The following is a 22,860-nucleotide window of genomic DNA, read 5'->3' as shown; positions in this document are numbered from 1 at the left end:
ATATGATTTAAAAATAATGAGCCTGATTATGACCTTGGCGGATGAGATACTCTGTCAGAAACGTGACGGATATCCCGTCCGCCGTATTACAAACGCTATAGGATATTATGGAACTTGTAATACGGTGGACGGGATATCCGTCAGGCTGTGATGGAGTATCCCATCCACCAAGGGCGTAATCAGGCCCAATGTCTGTAATTTTGTAACTTATCTATTGTTAATTTGTGATTTCAGGTAGCAGTTATAATGTTGTTAATTATTTAGTAATACTATTGAATATATTGTATGATTTATCAATTACAAATAATTATTTCTTAGATAATTTGTACTGTTAATTATATTACAAATATCCATTGGTTAAGAGTGGCTTATAAATTACTTCATTTTGTTTTTGTAAATAAAATATGCCATATGTCTTACTATGGAGTCAGGATAGTGAATGCAGCTTCTTCAGTGTCCAAACCTTCCCTAAAATATTTGAGATTGGAGTGGGAATAGTAACTGCAACCAGTTTAATGTGAAATACTTTCCCCAAAATGGTTTAAAATGGGATGTGAATAATAAATGTATCCCCTGCATTGTCCAATACCTTCTCCAAAATGGTTTAACTTGGAGTGGTAATAGTAAATTGAACCCATTTTGTGTACAACAGCTTCCTCAAAGTGGTCTAAATTGGAAAGTGAATAGCAAATTTAAACCTTTAGTGTCCAAAACTTTCCATAAAATGGTTATGCAGGGGTACGAATAGTAAATGTAACCTCTTTATTGTCCAATACATTCCCCAAAATGGTTTAGAGCCTCATTATGACTTTGGAGGTCCTGAAAGCAGACCGTCTAAGCCATGGGGAAGAGAACGGCGACAAGCCAGCGGCCTCCCCCACCCATTGTATTGCAATGTTTCCACCAAGCTGGCAGGCAGAAACATTGCGTTATGAAGCTTCTGCTGATCAGCCGAGCAGAAACAGTGGCATAGCATTGGTCTCGGCTCCCTTAAGGTCGACAAGGCCATTGTTATCACACAATAGCAGACAGTGCGCATTCCAAGGTTGCTGATAGGAGCGCCCTTGCACTGCAGGGAGGCACTTGCACTGACCTGTCGGGCCACCAGGGGACCACTGTTCCCGCCAGGAACATGGTTCCCGGCGCATGCCGGTGGTCTGAGTCATGCTTAACCACTGGAGAGCTGAGTTCAGCGCCACCGCGCTGATCATGAGTCCCCTTTCCACCAGCCTTTCCATGGAGTGGAACCTGCCATTAAAAGGCTGGTGGAAACACAGAGCAGGGGGGCCACAGAGGTGCCCCTGCACACCCCAAAACATTATATATATATGTATACATAGATGTGTACATATATATATAGATATATATATAGATATCTATATATATATATCTATATATATATCTGTCTATCTATCTCTCTATCTATCTATCTATCTATCTATCTATCTATCTATCTATCTATCTATCTATATATATGTACTTTATATATGTACTTTTAATTATATATCAAATAATGATATATTACAATCAAACTCTAAGTGCCCGATGATGAGTGCAGCAGTCATAGGGCTGCATCCTTGGCGGTGTGACCGCCAGACTAGGATGCTGGTGGTCGGACCGCCATAAGACCGCTGCCAGGATCAGAGATCCTGTGGTTGTGGCCATGCAGAAAGCCGTGGTCAAGCACAGCAGCCCGATGGCGGCACCGCCTTGCTAATCACGACTTGCCTTTCTGAGGTACCTGCCATGAAAAGGCCTGTGCAAAAGCAAAAATAGGGACACAGGGGGCCCTCACACTGCCCATGCCCATGCCATGGACAGTGCAGATGCACCCTTGTCCTCATTGTCAGAATGCTCATTGTCTGCAATGGAAGACAGTGCGTATCCCATCTGTCCTGGCAGCGCAGTCAGTGCAGCTGGCATTGGCCTAGGCTCCCTTTCAGAGCCAATGCCACAGCACTGACTGTCCCTCCAGCCCCATAGGAACATCATAATGCAGAAGTCTGGAGGCTGCCAGCTTTGCGGAGCATCCAGACCACCATATTGGAGGTCCGATGGTCAAACCGCCAAACTCGTAATACGGCTCTTAGTTTGGATTTTTTTTGTAGGTAAAATGGTCTTTCTGTAAGTAAGGTATAGTGGTTAACTACCTCTGGTACTGGGATATAGGCTAGTGCAATATTATTACTTTTATTTGAAAGGCAAATTTGCTGTTTGTTGCATATTATACAATTAGTGCAGATTCTAGGTGATGTTTCCAAATGTTTTGGTTAAAATGATAGTATCAGGTAGATATGACAGTTTGTGGCTATAGTTAACAGGTAGCTCCTTCATGCCATGTTCAAAATGAGTTATTATTATATGAGGGTAGTATTTGCTTGCTTTAATTTTAATGTGGTTTAGTTTGTAGTAAGTGCTACTTTTGCTATTAAGTAGACAAATATATATTAAATGTATATTAGTGTTTTTAGATTCACCATGTATGGTTGATATCTGAGTGAACGGTCTGTGGCAGATTTTGCATGTCCCATTCACCATCCATGTTGGCTTAGGTTTTCTGCTATAACACATATTATAATACATTTTCATTGATAAAGTAATACGGGTTCTTCTTTATTTATGGTAGTTAAGTGTTCAGCAATATAGGTATGTTGGTATCATCTAGAGGCAGGAAGGGTATCACTGGTGGACTTTTTAGTTGTGCTATTAAGCATTGGAATATGAGTACAGCTGGTAACTGGCCTCGGATGTGCTTGATGTGTTCTGGGACTTTAGTGAGTATATCTACCAGTATTTTAGTTGTGAACGCTTGGGATCTCATGCTTGCCTCTCTTAAATCTTGTAATACATACCTTACTTCGATTATGGTGACATTTAGGGGTGGTTAAGTTCTCTTACATTATTAACAACATTATCTTTTGTAGTCGCCCTCCAATAGCAAACATTAAAATAATATTTAGTACATATCTAATTGACAATTTCCATGCTTGTACTTGCTTGCAGTCGATATGTGAGAGTTACTGTTTCCCTTTCTGTGATCTGATGTATCTTGCTCTTTAGTCATTGGGGGTCATTCCGACCCCGGCGGGCGGCGGGTGCCGCCCACCTGGCGGGAACCGTCACTTGGCCGCACCGCGGTCAAAAGGACGCGGAGGCCATTCTGACTTTCCCGCTGGGCCACCGGGCGCCCGCCAAGGGAGCGCCCGCCGGCCCAGCGGGAAAGGCCCTGCAACACAGAAGCCGGCTCCGAATGGAGCCGGCGGTGTTGCCGGGGTGCGACGGGTGCAGTTGCACCCGTCGCGATTTTCACTGTCTGCTATGCAGACAGTGAAAATCATGCTGGGGCCCTGTTAGGGGGCCCCTGCACTGCCCATGCCAGTGGCATGGGCAGTGCAGGGGCCCCCAGGGGCCCCACAACACCCGTTCCCGCCATCCTGTTCCTGGCGGTAAAAACCACCAGAAACAGGCTGACGGGAAGGGGGTCGGAATCCCCATGGCGCCGCTGCTTGCAGCGCCGCCATGGAGGATTTGCCCAGCCAGGGGAAATCCAGCGGGAAACCGCTGGATCCCCTTTTCTGACCGCGGCTTTACCGCCGCGGTCAGAATGGGCAGGAAAGCACCGCCAGCCTGTTGGCGGTGCTTTCCGTCGTTCACGGCCCTGGCGGGTTTTACCGCCAGGGTCGGAATGACCCCCATTATGTCTGTAATTAGTGTAATAATACAAATAATTAAATGTTAAACATTTATATTACATTTGTTATTGACATTCAAAGCTATGATACTTGTTTTCTTTTTTATACTTATGTGTTCTTGCTGATAATTACAGTCTTTATTTTCTCGTTTTCCATTGGCGGTGTTGTAATGTGGATTGGGAAGTTTCTTTTCTGTTGGGGAAAATATTTGTTTTAGTTTAGTTTAATTGTTTGTTTGTTGGTAGCTAGTGGGGGCTAATGGAGTTTAGTTTTATTTTTAGCATTTTAGGGTGTGAGGGACTTTAGAAATATTTTTTATTTACTTGCGGCTTCCATAGTTTTTGGTTTTGTACATAGTCACACTCTGTGTGCCTTTTGGTAATATGATTTTATTGGTTACTTTTTTAAGGTTTGTTTTTATCAGTTATTGTTTGTTTAGTGTTGGAAAATGGGTCATTGGTAAGGGCAGGTAAGTACCTACACTTAGCAATGGGCCACTAACCTCCACTTAGGTCCAGTTAGGTTTCAGTAAATTAAACCCAGCTCAACCCTTGGTAGCTTGGCAACGAGCGACAAGGCTTAACTTAGGAGACAGAGGCCCATATTTATACTTTTTTAGCGCCGCATTTGCGCCATTTTTTGACGCAAGAACATCGCAAACTTGCAAAATACAATTGTATTTTGTAAGTTTGCACCGTTTCTGCGTCAAAAAGCGGCGCAAATGCAGCGCAAAAAAGTATAAATATAGGCCAAAGTGTAAAGCATTCAAATATCACAAAGCAGTAATTAAATAAAACACAGGAAGCTGTTTAAAAATCCAAAACCAATTTATAAAAATAGATTATATTTTTATCTTTAAAATGATACAAAAATGAATAAAATCGGATAAGGGAACAGGAGATATGAATTTTTAAAGAATTATTGCTTTTGTAGCGCCTAGAAACTAAAAGCGCCAACCGGGTCATCTGGTTGCACCTCGACCGGGGCAAAGTCAAAGTTTAAGGCCGACCGCGATGGAGGCCAGCTTGGCTACAGGCCGCGGGATGTCTCGGTCAAAAGTTTACCTTCGCACTTAGTCGTTTTTCTGAAGATTTTCTTCAGCAGGACGAACCTGCCAGTCCAATCTGACCTCCTGGAACTCTTCTCCGGATATGTGTCACGGGATCCCTCAGTAGAGATTTTTACCTTCGGACTTAGTTGATTTTTCGAGGTGAAAATCCTTCGACCGGGCTAAACCTGGATCTTGATCCGACGTCCTTGGAGCCCTCCTCGGATACTCTGGCTGGGAGGTCCCGGTCAACTTTGTACGTTCGGACTTTGGGGGTCATTACAACATTGGCGGGAAATGCCGCTTACCGCCGTGCAGAAGACCGCCGACACACCATACGCCCACACTATCACGACCCACGAATCCACGCGGCGGTCTTTCAACCGCGGTATTCCACTGGAGGTACACACCGCCACGCTCAAAATATACACACATTTCCAAAACACTACCACATTGAACAATTCTAAATACACACACCTGATACACATACACACACCACTCCCACACATCCAATACAATATAAAACACACACCCACGTCACCCACAAACCCCCACAAATCGAAATTCAGAGACAAGGCGCAATACAGAGAGAGAGAGCACAGGGAACGCAAACCACAACACACACAGGAACCCAACCTCATCACCCACACCACATCTACACACAAAACACCACACACCACCACACTCATCACCACAAACACCACCCCACACCTCATCCACACCACCCCATGGCACCCCAAAGACACCCCAGGTTCTCGGACCAAGAACTCCGGGTCATGGTGGAGGAAATAATTAGGGTAGAGCCCCAGCTCTTCGGCACACAGGTGCAGCACACCACAATAGCCAGGAAGGCGGAGCTATGGCAAAGGATCGTCGACAGGGTCAACGCTGTGGGACAGCATCCCAGAAATCGGGAAGACATCCGAAAGCGCTGGAACGACCTACAGGGGAAGGTGCGGTCGATGGTGTCAAAACACAACATCGCTATGCAGAAGACTGGCGGCGGACCCCCACCCACTCCACCCGAATTCACAGCATGGGAGCAAGAGGTCTTTAACATCCTGCATCCTGAGGGCCTCACTGGAGTAGGCGAGGAATGGACTCTGGTAAGTCTAATCTCAACTACTTCACCCCCCCAACCACCAGCATGCCAACCCACACCCCCACCCTCACCCCCAACCTTCCAGCATACATCCTCCCTGTTAATGTCTCACCAGCACAACCCACCCAACCCAACACCAACCCCTGAATGCCAACACAAACCATGGACACCCATCACCTAAGCATGACCACTGCACATACCCATCCCCCCCCAAACCACCCTCACAACTCCTCCCACAAGGGACTGCCAGCACTGGGGGACAAGGGCACCCACAAATTGCACGCCATGGCACACACAAAAGCAATAACCATACTCTTTTACCCCTGCAGGGCCTGAACGCCAACACACCGGCCAGGAGGGTCTAGATTTGTCCATCCCACCCCCAGAACAGGCCCCCAGTGATGACAGCAGCTCTGTCGACCTAGAACCTGATGACCAGCCCGGACCATCAGGGACCTCTGGACAGTCGGTTACCCTCAGTCAGCCACAGGCCACAGCAGACCTACCCCCCTCTGGAAACACCAGTACAGCACCCACCCAGCGGGCCCATGCCTCTGTCTCCAGGACAGGTCAAGCAGCGGTGTGTCTACCACTACAGGGCACCCAGGGTAACCCACCACCCCAACAACAACAGGGACCTGGGGGCAGTGGTAGTGGGTACACCGTCCAGGGGACAGAGGCCCAAGAACAAAGGGGAACTGGGAGGGCTGCTGTGCGACAGAGGGAGGACAGGCCTAGGGAACCCACTGTCCAAGAGGCCCTCACCACTATCATGGGAGCGTACCACCACTCGCAAGAGACGATGGCGACGGTCCTGGCCAGGTTGCAGGAGATCCTGCTTCTGCATGAGCAACAGAATATGGGGTTCTGGGAAGAACTGCGCAGCATCAGTTCCGCAATGGGTACAATGGTGGTGGCACTCAACCAGATTGTCACCACTTTGCGGGACCATGTGACCCCCCAAAGGACCCCTGCCACTAGCATGAAGGAAGAACAGCCCACCACCTCCGCCGGCGCTAGTGGTCAGGATGCCCCGACACAACAGCAACGGCCCACCCGGACCCCACCCCCTGCAGAACAAGAACCACCCCGCAAGAAAGGCCTGAGATCTAGGAAGAAGACAGAGTAGGATGTCAAGACCCCTGCCATGCACGGATCCCCCCGGATGTCATCCCACTGTCCCACTTGTTCACCCTGTCCAACCTTGAACTGCCCCAGCTCCACCTTCCACAGGCATATGGACAATGGACCTGTAGGAACGACAGTCTGGACTCTGCCATGGACATGCCTCCACCATCACCCATCACCCTTTTTGAACTATACACCTATTTTAAAACTTCAATAAACACAATTATTGCACAAAAACCAACTGGATTCTGCTATCTATTTATTTAAACCAAATGTATTCGATATAACCAACAAAACATTTCTATTTACATTGTGATGACAACATACCAGTGTCACACAGCGGTAGTCCATGGGGAAAAAAACCAGAGGGCACTCCGTGGGGATCAGATCACTGAAATAGGAAGTGAAATACACAACTAAGTTACCATACATTGGGGTGAAAGGTCAGACAATAGAGAGCCACCACAGTTACAGATATAATACAATGCAGGAGTACTGTAGATTCATACCTGTGTGTTACCGGAAATACTGCAGTATCACTCTGTCCCTGTTGTCTGTGTCGTCCTCTTCGTCTTCCTCCTCTTCACTCTCCGCAGGCTCCACAGCGGCCACAACACCACCATCTGGACCATCCTCCTGCAGGAAAGGCACCTGGCGTCGCAAAGCCAGGTTGTAAAGCATGCAGCAGGCCACGATGATATGACACACCTTCTTTGGTGAGTACATTAGGGATCCACCAGTCATATGCAGGCACCTAAACCTGGCCTTCAGGAGGCCGAAGGTCCGCTCAATCACCCTCCTAGTACGCCCATGGGCCTCATTGTACCGTTCCTCTGCCCTGGTCCTGGGATTCCTCACTGGGGTCAATAGCCAAGGCAGGTTGGGGTAACCAGAGTCACCAATTAGCCACACACGGTGTCTCTGTAGCTGTTCCATCACATAAGGGATGCTGCTATTTTGCATGATGTACGCGTCATGCACTGACCCAGGGAACTTGGCATTTAAATGGGAGATGTACTGGTCAGCCAAACAGACCACCTGGACATTCATCGAATTATAATTTTTTCGGTTCCTGTACACCTGTTCATTGTCTTTTGGGGGAACCAAAGCCACATGGGTACCATCAATGGCACCAATGATATTGCGAATGTGTCCAAGGACATAGGAATCACCCTTCACTGTAGGCAAGTCACCCACCTCAGGGAAAATGATGTAGCTCCGCATGTATTTCATCAGGGCAGACAACACTCTGGACAACACCTTTGAAAACATAGGCTGAGACATCCCAGATGAAATGGCCACTGTAGTTTGAAATGATCCACTGGCAAGAAAATGCAGTACTGACAGCACCTGCACTAGAGGCGGAATCCCTGTGGGTTGGCGGATGGGTGACATCAGGTCTGGCTCCAGCTGGGCACACAGTTCCTGTATAGTGGCACGGTTGAGTCTGTAGGTGAGTATGACGTGTCTTTCTTCCATTGTCGACAGGTCCACCAGCGGTCTGTACACGGGAAGATTCCTCCGTCTCCTCGCAAGTCCCAGCCGACGGTGCCTAGGAAGGACAACATGGAGCACAGAGTCAATCAACCCACAGGTAAGTGCCCACAGCATGCACATAACACGAATCTCTCTGGATTGAATGGCTAGTATGAATGTCGGTGCAAGGCCTAGCCATGTGTGACGCAGTAGGAATTAAGCCATGTGGGCCTAGGCTGCCTGACCTGTGAAGTGTGACAATGTGAAGTAAGGTCATTGCGCTGGCGTGGTACACCGTGGCGGTAGGCGGTCGCAGTCCGCGGCGCAAAGCCGCATTGGACAACATTGAACCCTATGGGTTTCAGGAGCCAATGGCGATGAGCGCCGGCGGTCGCGGAACGCACCGCCACGGCGGTAACCGCCATTTTCTCTATGCTTAATCACACGAGACCTGAGCATCCACAGGAGAGGACCCATACTGCAAGTGCTGCTGTGACCTCGGTCTGGAAGTGACAATGGCTGCTGCGACTGGGGAAAGGGCCCCCGCCTTCAGTTCCGAAGAGTTGGAGAAGCTCGTGGATGGGGTCCTCCCCCAGTATGCGCTACTCTACGGTCCTCCAGACCAACAGGTGAGTACACGGGGGCAATGCATAGTGGGTATGCCTGTGATGAGTGGTGAGGATGTACGATGGAGGGGAGGGCAGCGACTGACGAATGCATGGCACGACAGATGAGAGCATGTGCCACAGGTCTAGTTTGGGGAGGGGGGGCAACTCACATCGAGCATGCAGAAAAGTGATGATGTTTCTCTTCCCCCCCTGTACATGTCACATAGGTCAGCGGCCATCAGAAGATCGACATTCGGCGTGCCATCGCCAAGGACGTCCGGGCCCTGGGGGTCCACAACAGACGGGGCACCCACTGCCGCAAGAGGTGGGAGGACATCCGCCGCGGGAGCAGGAAGACCGCAGAGGCTCTGCTGGGGATGGCCTCCAAACCTAGGAGGGGTGCCAGTCGTACCTTGACCCCCCTGATGTCCCGGATTCTGGCGGTGGCCTACCCCGATTTAGATGGGCGTTTGAGGACATCACAGCAGACACAAGGGGGTGAGTACCAGCAGATTCAGCTATTTAGCGCGCAGTGGAGGTGCCTGGGTGGGGGAGGAGGGCTGTGGGTATCCCTAGGCCAGGGCGATTTCAGTAGGATAGGCCCCTCCGTGAGGTATGGTCCTGTGCCCCCGCCCCCCACCTAAGTAGGGTGCCTAGTAACGCGATTCATGGACCTGTGTATTCTGTGTGGGCAGTTGTCGCCCATAGGCTTGTAGGGCATGTCCCATGGGATGAGTTGTGTACCCCAAGTGCGCAGCGTAGTGCAGGGGGCTTCTATGTCTGTCCTCTCCGCCAACGGTGTCCCCAATGCATGCACTCAACTTGTCTTTATGTTTCCCACCCCCCCCATTTTCTTTGTTTTTCTGTGATTGTGTGCATTAGCATCATCAGGCGGAGGAGTAGTGGCATCGGCGCAAGAGGGAGCTGCATCTCACATGGCCCCGGAGGGCCATGCAACGGACTCCGACATGACCAGTGAGACGGAGGGCGAGGGGGGCTCCACCACTGGGACCCGTGCAGATGTCAGTGACACCGACACGTCCTCGGATGGGAGCTCCCTTGCGGTGGCGGCAACATCCGTGCCCACTGATACTACAGGTACAGCCGCCACCCAGCGCACCAGCACCGCCCTCCCAGCAGCCCCTCGGCCTTCGGCCCGTGCCCGCACGGCCAGGAAGCCAGCCATCTCCTTCGCCCCAGGCACCTCAGGCCCTGCCCCAGTCACCCCTGCTGCCCTCAGTGAGAGGTCATTGACCTCCTGAGGACCATCATTGTTGGGCAGTCTACACTTTTGAATGCCATCCAGGGTGTGGAGAGGGAGGTGCATCAAAGCAATGCATACCTGGAGGGCCTTCATTCGGGTCAGGCTGCCCAGCAGCGATCGTTCAACGCTCTGGCCTCAGCACTGACAGCAGCAATTGTCCCTGTCTCCAGCCTCCCTCTTCTAACTCCCTCCACCCAGTCCCACTCCCCTGTTCCTCTGCCTATCCCATCCACACCTACAGACCAGCCTGCACGCACCTCAACACCCAAGGGCAGCTCATCCAGACATAAGCACCACAGAACACACAAGCATTCACCCAAGCAACATACAGATGCAAACATGCCAACAGCCACTACCTCCTCTGTGTCCCCCACCTCCTCGTCTCCCTCCTCCCTCCCTGTGACGTCTCCACTCACACTTGCAAGCACACCACCATCAGCCATTACACCCATCACCAGCACACCCTCCAGTACAGTCCGCACACGTGCAGTCACCACCCCCACTGCCATGTACACGTCCCCTGTGTCCTCTCCCAGTGTGTCTGTCACCCCCGCTTCCAAACCACACAAACGCAGGCAGGCACCCACCCAACAGCCATCCACCTCACGTCAGCCTCCAGCCCAAGCACCTGCACCCAAAGACAGCACACTTGACTCTCCTACAACCACATCCTCTTCCTCCACTCCCATACCCACTCCAGCTACCCTTCCCATGGCTCCTAAAAAACGTTTCCTCTCTAAAGTGGACCTCTTTTCCTCACCTGACCCACCCCCTCCATCCCGTACGAGTTCCACAAACACCTCAGCCACCACCAGCCCAGCAACTCCCAAGAACGTTGTGTCTGGTTTTTGGAGTCCGCCCTTTCCTGGGGCTGGGACATCGTCCAGCAGCAAAGGCACAGCCAGCCCACCCCCCCCGGGAAGAGGAGCAAAAAACTGAAGGCCAGGCGCGACAGGCCTGATACGCCTGCCCCCAAGGAGGGTAGCCTTGCACCGTCACCTGCCACATCGGGTAGGGGAGCCAAGGGCCAGGGAGAGTCTGCCAAGGAGGCCAAGGGCAGCAAAACAAAAAAGGCAGGGAGCAGCTGACCTGGCCATGAGGGCCCCACCAGCCCCATTCCGGGGATATCGGAAGAGACCCAGAGACCCAGGACTCCATCACAGGAGGGCCCCGCAACGGAAAGGTCCGACGCTGACTGAGCGGCAAGTATTGGCCAGGTGTGGTTCACTCGAAACACAAGACAGGCACCGCTGAACAGGGCCCGCCGTGAGAAGCACCGCTGAACAGGGCCCGCCGTGAGGAGCACCGCTGAACAGGGCCCGCCGTGAGTAGCACCGCTGAACAGGGCCCTTCAAGACAAGCACCGCTGAACAGGGCCATTCAAGACAAGCACCGCTGAACAGGGACCGCCGTGAGAAGCACCGCTGAACAGGGCCTCGCCGTGAGGAGCACCGCTGAACAGGGCCCTTCAAGACAAGCACTGCTGAACAGGGCCCGCCGTGAGAAGCACCGCTGAACAGGGCCCCGATGTGAGGAGCACTGCTGAACAGGGCCCTTCCTGTCAAGCACCGCTCCGCTGGGCACCGCCGTCTCAAGCACCGCTCCGCTAGGCCCTTCCTGTCAAGCACCGCTCCGCTGGGCCCTTCCTGTCAAGCACCGCTCCGCTGGGCACCGCCGTCTCAAGCACCGCTCTGCTGGGCCCTTCCTGTCAAGCACCGCTCCGCTGGGCCCTTCCTGTCAACCACCGCTACGCTGGGCACCGCCGACTCAAGCACCGCTCCGCTGGGCCCTTCCTGTCAAGCACCGCTCCGCTGGGCACCGCCGTCTCAAGCACCGCTCCGCTGGGCACCGCCGTCTCAAGCACCGTTCCGCTGGGCCCTTCCTGTCAAGCACCGCTCCGCTGGGCACCGCCGTCTCAAGCACCGCTCCGCTGGGCCCTTCCTGTCAAGCACCGCACCGCTGGGCTCCGCTGTCTCAAGCACAGCTCCGCTGGTCCCTTCCTGTCAAGCACCGTTCCGCTGGGCCCTTCCTGTCAAGCACCGCTCCGCTGGGCCCTTCCTGTCAAGCACCGCTCCGCTGGGCACCGCCGTCTCAAGCACCGCTCCGCTGGGCCCTTCCTGTCAAGCACCGCTCCGCTGGGCCCTTCCTGTCAAGCACCGCTCCGCTGGGCACCGCCGTCTCAAGCACCGCTCCGCTGGGCCCTTCCTGTCAAGCACCGCTCCGCTGGGCCCTTCCTGTCAAGCACCGCTCTGCTGGGCCCTTCCTGTCAAGCACCACTCCGCTGGGCACCGCCGTCTCAAGCACCGCTCCGCTGGGCCCTTCCTGTCAAGCACCGCTCCGCTGGGCCCTTCCTGTCAAGCACCGCTCCGCTGGGCCCTTCCTGTCAAGCACCGCTCTGCTGGGCACCGCCGTCTCAAGCACCGCTCCGCTGGGCCCTTCCTGTCAAGCACCGCTCCGCTGGGCACCGCCGTCTCAAGCACCGCTCCACTGGGCCCTTCCTGTCAAGCACCGCTCCGCTGGGCCCTTCCTGTCAAGCACCGCTCCGCTGGGCACCGCCGTCTCAAGCACCGCTCCACTGGGCCCTTCCTGTCAAGCACTGCTCCGCTGGGCCCTTCCTGTCAAGCACCGCTCCGCTGGGCACCGCCGTCTCAAGCACCGCTCCGCTGGGCCCTTCCTGTCAAGCACCGCTCCGCTGGGCACCGCCGTCTCAAGCACCGCTCCGCTGGGCCCTTCCTGTCAAGCACCGCTCTGCTGGACCCTTCCTGTCAAGCACCGCTCCGCTGGGCCCTTCCTGTCAAGCACCACTCCGCTGGGCCCTTCCTGTCAAGCACCGCTCCGCTGGGCACCACCGTCTCAAGCACCACTCTGCTAGGCCCTTCCTGTCAAGCACCACTCCGCTGGGACCTTCCTGTCAAGCACCGCTCCGCTGGGCACCGCCGTCTCAAGCACCGCTCCGCTGGGCCCTTCCTGTCAAGCACCGCTCCGCTGGGCCCTTCCTGTCAAGCACCGCTCCGCTGGGCACCGCCGTCTCAAGCACCGCTCCGCTGGGCCCTTCCTGTCAAGCACCGCTCCGCTGGGCACCGCTGGGCACCGCTGTCTCAAGCACCGCTCCGCTGGGCCCTTCCTGTCAAGCACCGCTCTGCTGGGCCCTTCCTGTCAAGCACCGCTCTGCTGGGCACCGCCGTCTCAAGCACCGCTCCGCTGGGCCCTTCCTGTCAAGCACCGCTCCGCTGGGCACCGCCGTCTCAAGCACCGCTCCGCTGGGCCCTTCCTGTCAAGGACCGCTCCGCTGGGCCCTTCCTGTCAAGCACCGCTCCGCTGGGCACTGCCGTCTCAAGCACCGCTCCGCTGGGCCCTTCCTGTCAAGCACCGCTCCGCTGGGCCTTTCCTGTCAAGCACCGCTCTGCTGGGCCCTTCCTGTCAAGCACCACTCCGCTGGGCAGCGCCGTCTCAAGCACCGCTCCGCTGGGCCCTTCCTGTCAAGCACCGCTCCGCTGGGCCCTTCCTGTCAAGCACCGCTCCGCTGGGCACCGCTGTCTCAAGCACCGCTCCGCTGGGCCCTTCCTGTCAAGCACCGCTCTGCTGGGCACCGCCGTCTCAAGCACCGCTCCGCTGGGCCCTTCCTGTCAAGCACCGCTCCGCTGGGCACCGCCGTCTCAAGCACTGCTCCGCTGGGCCCTTCCTGTCAAGCACCACTCCGCTGGGCCCTTCCTGTCAAGCACCGCTCCGCTGGGCACCGCCGTCTCAAGCACCGCTCCGCTGGGCCCTTCCTGTCAAGCACCGCTCCGCTGGGCCCTTCCTGTCAAGCACCGCTCCGCTGGGCACCGCCGTCTCAAGCACCGCTCCGCTGGGCCCTTCCTGTCAAGCACCGCTCCGCTGGACCCTTCCTGTCAAGCACCGCTCCGCTGGGCCCTTCCTGTCAAGCACCGCTCCGCTGGGCCCTTCCTGTCAAGCACCGCTCCGCTGGGCACCGCCGTCTCAAGCACCGCTCCGCTGGGCCCTTCCTGTCAAGCACCGCTCCGCTGGGCACCGCTCTGCTGGGCACCGCCGTCTCAAGCACCGCTCCGCTGGGCCCTTCCTGTCAAGCACCGCTCCGCTGGGCCCTTCCTGTCAAGCACCGCTCCGCTGGGCCCTTCCTGTCAAGCACCGCTCCGCTGGGCACCGCCGTCTCAAGCACCGCTCCGCTGGGCCCTTCCTGTCAAGCACCGCTCCGCTGGACCCTTCCTGTCAAGCACCGCTCCGCTGGGCCCTTCCTGTCAAGCACCGCTCCGCTGGGCCCTTCCTGTCAAGCACCGCTCCGCTGGGCACCGCCGTCTCAAGCACCGCTCCGCTGGGCCCTTCCTGTCAAGCACCGCTCCGCTGGGCACCGCTCTGCTGGGCACCGCCGTCTCAAGCACTGCTCCGCTGGGCCCTTCCTGTCAAGCACCGCTGGCCCATTGGCATTCCTGGTTCTGTGTCGGGCAGGGCTTCACGGGGCACTCTGCCCACCATGCCTCCTCCATGACCAGTGGACTCTGTTATCCATCTGATGGACTGTGGCTTTGCACTCCCCAGGATGGTACAGTGGGCAAACCACCCACTGTTGAGACTTGAGAGACTGTGGCTTTGCACTCCCCAGGATGGCACAGTGGGCAAGCCACCCACTGTAGAGACTTGAGAGACTGTGGCTTTGCACTCCCCAGGATGGCACAGTGGTCAACCCACCCACTGTAGAGACTTGAGAGACTGAAGCGTTGCACTCCCCAGGATGGCACAGTGGGCAAGCCACCCACTGTAGAGACTTGAGAGACTGTGGCTTTGCACTCCCCAGGATGGCACAGTGGGCATGGAGGCCCTTCGTGGATCTGGCGTCGTGGACTCATGTGGCTGAGGTGCCCCCCCATCCCTTCCCCCTGAGGTGCCTGTTTTTAATTTTTGTGATGCCCCAGCAGTGTTCTCTCCAATGGACTCGATCTCGTGTGTGGGCTTTGCCCATGTGTTGCTGAACATTGGCCCACGGACATTTGAACTTTGCATAACTGTGCCGGACTTTTGCTACTTGTATGGATATGGTTCTGGATGTGTTATCATTCTTTATATATTGCTAAGATCGCTATATTTTATTGTTGCAATAATATAGTTCTAATTTTACAGTCATTGCCTTTTGTCTTTGCTTTTTTTTTGTGGTGGTTTGGGGGTGTCACTCTGACTTTTTAATCTGCATTGGTGTGTAGGTATATCGGTGGGGGTGAGGGTGGGGGTGGGTGTGTGGCGTATGTGTGTGCCCATAACCTTTACTCCTCCCCCCTTCCCTGTGTCGTAGGTGCAGTACTCACCGTTGTCGTCTGCGGCGAGGTTCGTGATCCTGGAAGAAGAGCAGGAAGGCAATGGCTGGGAGGATGTGGAGTTCCGGTTCCATGCTGTCCCGATTCCGCGTTGAGTGTGTCGAGGTGAGCGTTTTCCATTGGAAATTTCTGTTTCTGCCGTGTTTTTATCGGCGGGGCTCCCGCCACGGAAAAGGTGGCGGATTGGTGAGTCGTGATAGTGTGGGCGGTACATTGTCTGCTGCCTGCCTGTTGGCGGTGACCGCCGCGCTGTTTGTTTGTCCCGCCGTGGCGGTCGGAGTGTTAAAGTGGCGGTCTGTGTTGGCGGTTCCCGCCAGGGTCAGAATTCCATTTTTTTGACCGCCTGCCTGTTGGCGGGTTGGCCGCCGCTTTAACCCCGACCGCCAGGGTCGGAATGACCCCCTTAGTGTGTATGCAAGGCCTAGATATGTGTGACACATTTAAAATTAATGCCATGTGGCCCTCTGAAATGGTGGCTGCCTGACCTGTAATGTGGGACAAGCTGATATGAGGTAACTGCGCTAGTGCTGTACACTATTACGGTAGGCGGTTGAAGACCACGGCACAATCCTACATTGGTTAACATTGGACCCTATGGGTCCCAGGATCCAATGACGATTTACGCCGGCGGTGACGGTATGCACCGCCACGGACGTGACCGCCATTTTCTCTCTGTTCACTCACTTCGACAGGAGAGGACCTAGACTGCAAGTGCTGCTGTGACCTCAGTCTGGAAGAGACAATGGCTCATGTGTCTGGTGAAAGGGCCCCTGCCTTTACCATGGAGGAGTTGGAGAAACTAGTGGATGGGTTCCTCCCCAGTACACGCTACTTTACAGTCCCCCAGACAAACAGATAAGTACACTGTGAGCATGATGTATGGGCAATGCCTGTGTGGAGTGGTGTGGATGGAAGATAGGGGGGGTGAATAAGGCATGCATGAAACAACGGTGAGTGGATGTGAATCATGGCAAGGGTAGGGATGTGGGCCAATGACTGTGACGGTGCGGACGGTCATATCTTCTCCTTTTCCCCTGTCAGACCCTGGGGGTCCACCACAGACGGAGCACCCACTGCCAGAAAAGATGGGAGGACATTCGCCGCTGGAGCAAGAAGACGGCGGAGGCCCAGCTGGGGATGGCCTCCCAACGTGGGAGGGATGCCTGCCGCACCATGGTCCCCCTGATGCTCCGGATCCTGGCGGTGGTGTATCCGGAGTTGGATGGGTGCTTGAGGGCATCACAGCAGCCCAAGGGGGTGAGTACACTCTCATTCAGCTGATTCAATGCGCATTGGAGGTGTCTGGGTGGGGGAGGTGAGCTATGGGTTCCCCTAGGCCAGGGCGTGTTTAGTAGGTAAGGTCCCTTCGTAAGGCAGGCCATGTGGCACCCCACCCCACCTGTGTTCAGAGCCAACTACACCTAGTCAGGCTCCTGTGACTTCCATGTGTGCAGCAATCGGGCATAGGCCTTGTAACCCATGTCCCTGTGATTAATTAGGGAACTCAAAGTGCACTGCGTAGTGCAGGGGGCTTCTGTGTCTGTAGTGTCCGGCAACTGTAGCGGTATTGCATGCAGTGAATATGTCTTTCTTCTGTCTTCCCCCCCCTTTTTGTGGTCTCCCTGTTCTTGTGTGCATTAGCATCATCAGGCAGAGGAGCAGTGGCACCGGAGCAGGATGGAGCTGCATCCCACATGGCCCTGGAGGTCTACACAATGGAGTCTGAAGCCTCCAGTGGGACGGAGGGCGAGGGGACAGGAGCTGAGACCAGCGCCACGGACTCCTCCTCTGATGGGAGCTCCCTTGCGGTGGCGGGTCCCTCTATGCCCCCTGCATCTAAAGGTACAGCTGCCACCCCCCTTACCAGCACCGCCCTCCCAGCCCCTCAGTGTGTGCCCCGTGGCCGCTCACCCAGGAGGGTGGGCATCTCCTTCGCCCCAGGCACCTCAGCCCCTGCCCCTGTCATCCCTGCTGCCCTCAGTGAGGAGGCCATTGGCCTCCTCAGATCCCTCACTGTTGGGCAGTCTACCATTTTGAATGCCATCCAGGGTGTAGAGAGGCAGTTGCAACAGACCAATGCATCCCTGGAGGGCGCTCATTCTGGTCAGGCAGCCCAAAGGTGAGCTTTTCAGACTCTGGCCTCAGCACTGATGGCAGCCATTGTCCCTGTGTCCAGCCTCTCCCCTCCCCCCTCCAACTTCAACCACCCAAACCCAAACACATGTACCTCAGCCTATCCCAAGCACACCCTCAGACCAACATGCACACACCTCAACACACAAGGGTAGCTCTGGCAAACATAAGCACCACACATCCCACAGGCACTCACACAAGCATCATACCCATGCACACATACCAACATCCACTGCCTCCGCTGTGTCCCCCTCCTCCTCATCTCCCTCCTCCCTCCCTGTCTCGTTTCCACTCACACCTGCATGCACTCCATCTTCAGCCACTACGTCCATCATCAGCACACCCATCACCACACTCTGCTCACGTGCCATCACTACCCCCACTACCATTCACACATCCCCTGTGTCCTCTCCTAGTGTGTCTGTGCGCCCACCTCCTAAGGTACACAAACGCAGCCACACACCCACCGAACAGCCATCCACCTCACGACAGCCTCCAGCCCATGCACCTTCACCCAAAGAGAGCAAATGCACACCTCCTACAACCACTACTTCTTCTTCCACTCCCAAACCCCTTCCATCTACCCATCCCAGTGTGTCCCAAAAACTTTTTCAGTCCAACCTTGACCTCTTCCCCTCACCTCTTCCACCCCTTCAGTCCCCTAGGGTCCGTCTTTCCAGGTCCCAACCCAGCACCTCAGACACCACATCACCGGGAACAGTGGTGCCAGCAGTAACCGGCTTCTGGAGTGCGCCAAGCAGCAAGGCAGCCAGTATGCCAAGGAGCCAGACCACGGACAGTCCCCCACCTCAGAAGCATAAAAAGTTGGCCACTGCCCTGCGGGAGAAAGGCACACATCTGCCACCAAAGGCTCTCCCAGGAGTACAGTTGGGAGTGGGAAGACAGCTACACCACCATCCAAGGTGGGGAAGGGGCACAGAAACAAAGGCAAGTCGCCGCAAACCTGCACGGCGGACAAGACCGCCACCAGCACCGCTGCCAAGGACACCCCCGCCACCAGCACTGCTTCACAGGACACCGCCGCCACCAGCACCGCTGCCAAGGACACCGCCGCCACCAGTACCGCTTCACAGGACACCGCCACCACCAGCACTGCTGCCAAGGACACCGCCACCACCAGCACCGCTTCACAGGACACCACCGCCACCAGCACTGCAGGCCAATGAGCGCTAAAAGCTCTGACGCTACTGAGGCCACCACGAGCAGGTTGTAGCTCTCTGGGCACAAAGCCCCCTCCAGAACCAGTGGAGAAAGACATCCACTACCTCAGTCCTTGTCAGGATGAAGCACTCTGGGCACAAAGCCCCCTCCAGAACCAGTGGAGAAAGACATCCACTACCTCAGTCCTTGGCAGGGTGAAGCACTCTGGGCACAAAGCCCCCTCCAGAACCAGTGGAGACTGTTATCCACTTGAGAGACTGTGGCTTTGCATTCCCCAGGATAACGCAGTGGGCAAACCACCCACTGAAAAGACTTGTGAGACTGTGGCTTTGCACTCCCCATGATAAAGCAGTGGGCAAACCACCCACTGAAAAGACTTGTGAGACTGTCTTTGCACTCCCCAGGATAAAACAGTGGGCACACCACCCACTGAAAAGACTCGTGAGACTGTGGCTTTGCACTCCCCAGGATAAAGCAGTGGGCAAACCACCCACTGAAAAGACTTGAAAGACTGTGGCTTTGCACTCCCCAGGATACAGCAGTGGGCATGGAGCCCCCTCGTGGATTTGGCGTTGTGCACTCATCCGGCTGAGGTGCCCCCTTTCTTTCCCCCTAAGGTGCCTGTTGTATTTCTATCTGATGCCCCTGCAGTGTTCTCTCCGTTTTGATTGGGTATTGAGTGTGGGCCTCGTCCATGTATTTTGGGCTTTAATGGTGCAATACCTGGACTTGTATTCTTGGTGTATATATTTGTTTGTAGTGTATATATATTTTTGAGTACTGGATTTTAATAGTTACAAACGTTCAAATAATTTCCTTTTGTCTTTGCATTCTTCCTGGGGGTGGGGGTGTAACTGTAATGTATCAATATGTATTAGTATGTGTGTTGTAGTGGGTGAGGGTGGGGGTGTGGGTGTGGGTGGGGGTGTTGCATGTGTGTCTCACTCTTTTTTCCGTCCCCTCCCCTGTGTCATAGGTGCAGTACTCACCATGGTCATCGCCGCCGGCGTTCGTGCTCCTGGTAGAGGAGCAGGAAGACAAAGGCAGGGAGAATCTGGAGTTCCGGTTCCATGGCGTCCTGGTTCCTCGTGGGGTGTTTAGAGGTGAGCGTTTTCCCTCCCAATTCCTGTTTCTGCCGTGTTTTTGTTCGCAGTGAATCCGCCCCGGAAAAGGTGGCGGATTGGCCTGTTGTAATACTGTGGGCGATACATTGTCTTCTGCCTGTCTGTTGGTGGTTACCGCCGCGGTGTTTGTTTGTACCGCCATGGCGGTTGGAGTGTTAAAGTGGCTGACTATGTCGGCGGTTTCCGCTACGGTTGTGCTTCAATTTATTTTACCGTCGGCCTGTTGTCGGTTTCACAGCCACTTTAACACCGACCGCCAGGGTTGTACTGACCACCTTAGTCTCTTTTTTGGAGATTTTCTTCACTGGTATGAACCCGCAAATCAGACCGGGTCGCGGTTGAAGCAAGCCGGCTAAAGTTGCCGCGGCGGGTCGCTCCCTCTATGGAGCTTTTTTTCAAAAGTTCTCTAAACTTCTCCAAACTTCTGGGTCTTCTCCCAAATGTTCTTCTAAGGTTCTTTTGGGGTCCACAGCTCACCACAAGGGTCCAGAAGCTCTGAGATGATCCTTGGGGGTGTGGACTACAACTCCCAGAATGCACCTGGCGCAAACTCCCTTTTGGCCACTGGGCAGTGGTCAGCTGGTTGATTTCTTCAGGAGTTGGTGCAGGGGATTCTAGTTAGCAATTTTTCATCTGTAGCAAACAGGGAGTCCCTCCTTGAACCAGTTGAAGCCAGGCAAAGTCCTTCTTGTGGTGAAGCCCAGGTGTGCAGCTGGTGAAGTCCTTTAGAGTGCAGTGTCCAGGTGCAGGTTAGGGGTCCAGCAGGGCAGTCCTTCTTCTTCTGTAGTTCTTCCTGGTAGGGATCTGGTAGGGAACTGAGGTGTGGGTGCTGGTCTGCCTGTTTTATCCTTACTCCTGGGTGAAAAACAGAGGGGTCCTGATTCTCCAATCAGGTGCAGGGTCTTTCCCCTGTAATGACCACTTCCTGGGAAGTGTGGTAAAAATCAATCCCAGGAGGCAACATTCCTCAAAAATCCATCATGGCTGAAAACGATTTTTGGAGGTTACATCTGGCTGAGCCCACCCACTGGTGTGGCTAAAAATCATAAACACACCCCTCATCTGCCCTCTCCTAATCTAATCAAGCGGGCACCTAGTTGTCTGGGGTTGCAGGATGTGTGGGTGTTGCTGGGTTGTTTCAAATGTCCTTCTCTGCCTTTGAAGACCAGTTGGGCAGCCCTCCCCCTTCCTGCCTCACCATCTGCTGAGGGGAGATTCCCTCCCACAGGCACATCTCTTTGTGTGAAGCCAGGGCACTTCACACCTCATCAAGGCAGCCTGGCCAAGCTGCCAGAGGCTGGCCAATCAGGGCACAGCAACAAAAACAATGCCGGGGCTGAAATTGGCAACTTGTTCAGGTAAAGTTTAAAACTCCTTACCAGAACAAGTTATATTAAATCCCACAACTGGAAGTTGTGGGATTTATTATAACAATTAATTTGATACCAAACTCTTTGTATCTGTCATTTAAGGGGACTTTTGAAATTAAAATAAAGTCTCCCCATTCTAGCCTATGAAGGCCCTTCACTACAATGAGGGAAAAATGGATCTGGCTGTTTTTACCTAGCCGGGGCTTATAAAACTACTTTTATAAGGTCCCTGCTTATAGTTACATGGCACCCAGCCCTAGGGACACATAGGTCCACACCTTAGGGGTGACTTATATGTAAAAATAAGGTAGTTTATTACTTTGGAACTACTTTTAATTCCAAAGTCGAATTTGCATATCACTTTAATTTAAAAGCAGGCAGCAAGGCAGGCCTGCCTTTAAAATGACACTGGGCACCTCAGCAGTGCACCTATGGGTGCACTACCTATTCTGTGGTCCCTAAACCTACATGCCCTACCATATACTAGGGACTTATAGGTAGGTTAACTTAGCCAATTTATAATAAGCCTAATTTGCATATTGATTTTACACAGAACACAGGCCCTGGGACTGGTTAGCAGTACCCAGGCACCATCAGAGTCAGGAAAACACCAGCAAAAAGTGTAAAATGGGATCAAAAAGTTAGGGGGCCTCTGCAATCAGCCCTGTTTTTTCACATTTAGACCAAATTTTTTTTCAGTAACTGCTTTATATGGTGAATGATAATTATAGTTTATAAATTTAGAATGAACATTACTCTATTTCTTGTCAACGATGAATTAGATATTGGACGTAATATTTACATATATTTTTATAATCGTTTAATTATAATTTTTGTTTAACCTTTATATGTTAGTACTTGTAAATATATTTTATATGTTATATAATAATATTAAGTTGTATTGCAGTGTATAGTTTTCTTGGGTCGGTTTAAGTTTATTTTGGTGAGATTTGTTTGTTGTTAGAGTATTTATATATTGTATATTTATCCTAAGATTTAGTAATAAAAGGCCTGATTACGAGTTTGACGGTCCAAGGACCACCACGTTGGCAGTCCGACCACCAACTGTCTGGCAGAGTGGACTGCTGTATTATGAGTTTGGTGGTCGAAGCAGAAGACCACCAGTTGTGTACCACACCGCCAGGCAGTAAAGACCGCCGCGTTCACCTTGAAGCATAAACAGGCTGGTGGAGCCTGTGTTTCCGCCGGACCCATTACGAGGTCGCACATCGCCAATGTGACTGTGGGAGTCCAACCACCAGGAATCAGCTGGTGAAAATGGACAGTATAAAGGGAAACACTCACCTGCAGACAGCCTCACACGTCCTGATCCACAATTGAGCCCATCGCAAACATCATGCCACTGCTCCTGATCATCCAACTACAATGAAATCAATGCTGCCATGGAT

This window comes from Pleurodeles waltl, chromosome 7 (assembly GCF_031143425.1).
Source record: "Pleurodeles waltl isolate 20211129_DDA chromosome 7, aPleWal1.hap1.20221129, whole genome shotgun sequence".
Taxonomy (NCBI): Eukaryota; Metazoa; Chordata; class Amphibia; order Caudata; family Salamandridae; genus Pleurodeles; species Pleurodeles waltl.
Note: the sequence above shows the minus strand (reverse complement) of the source record.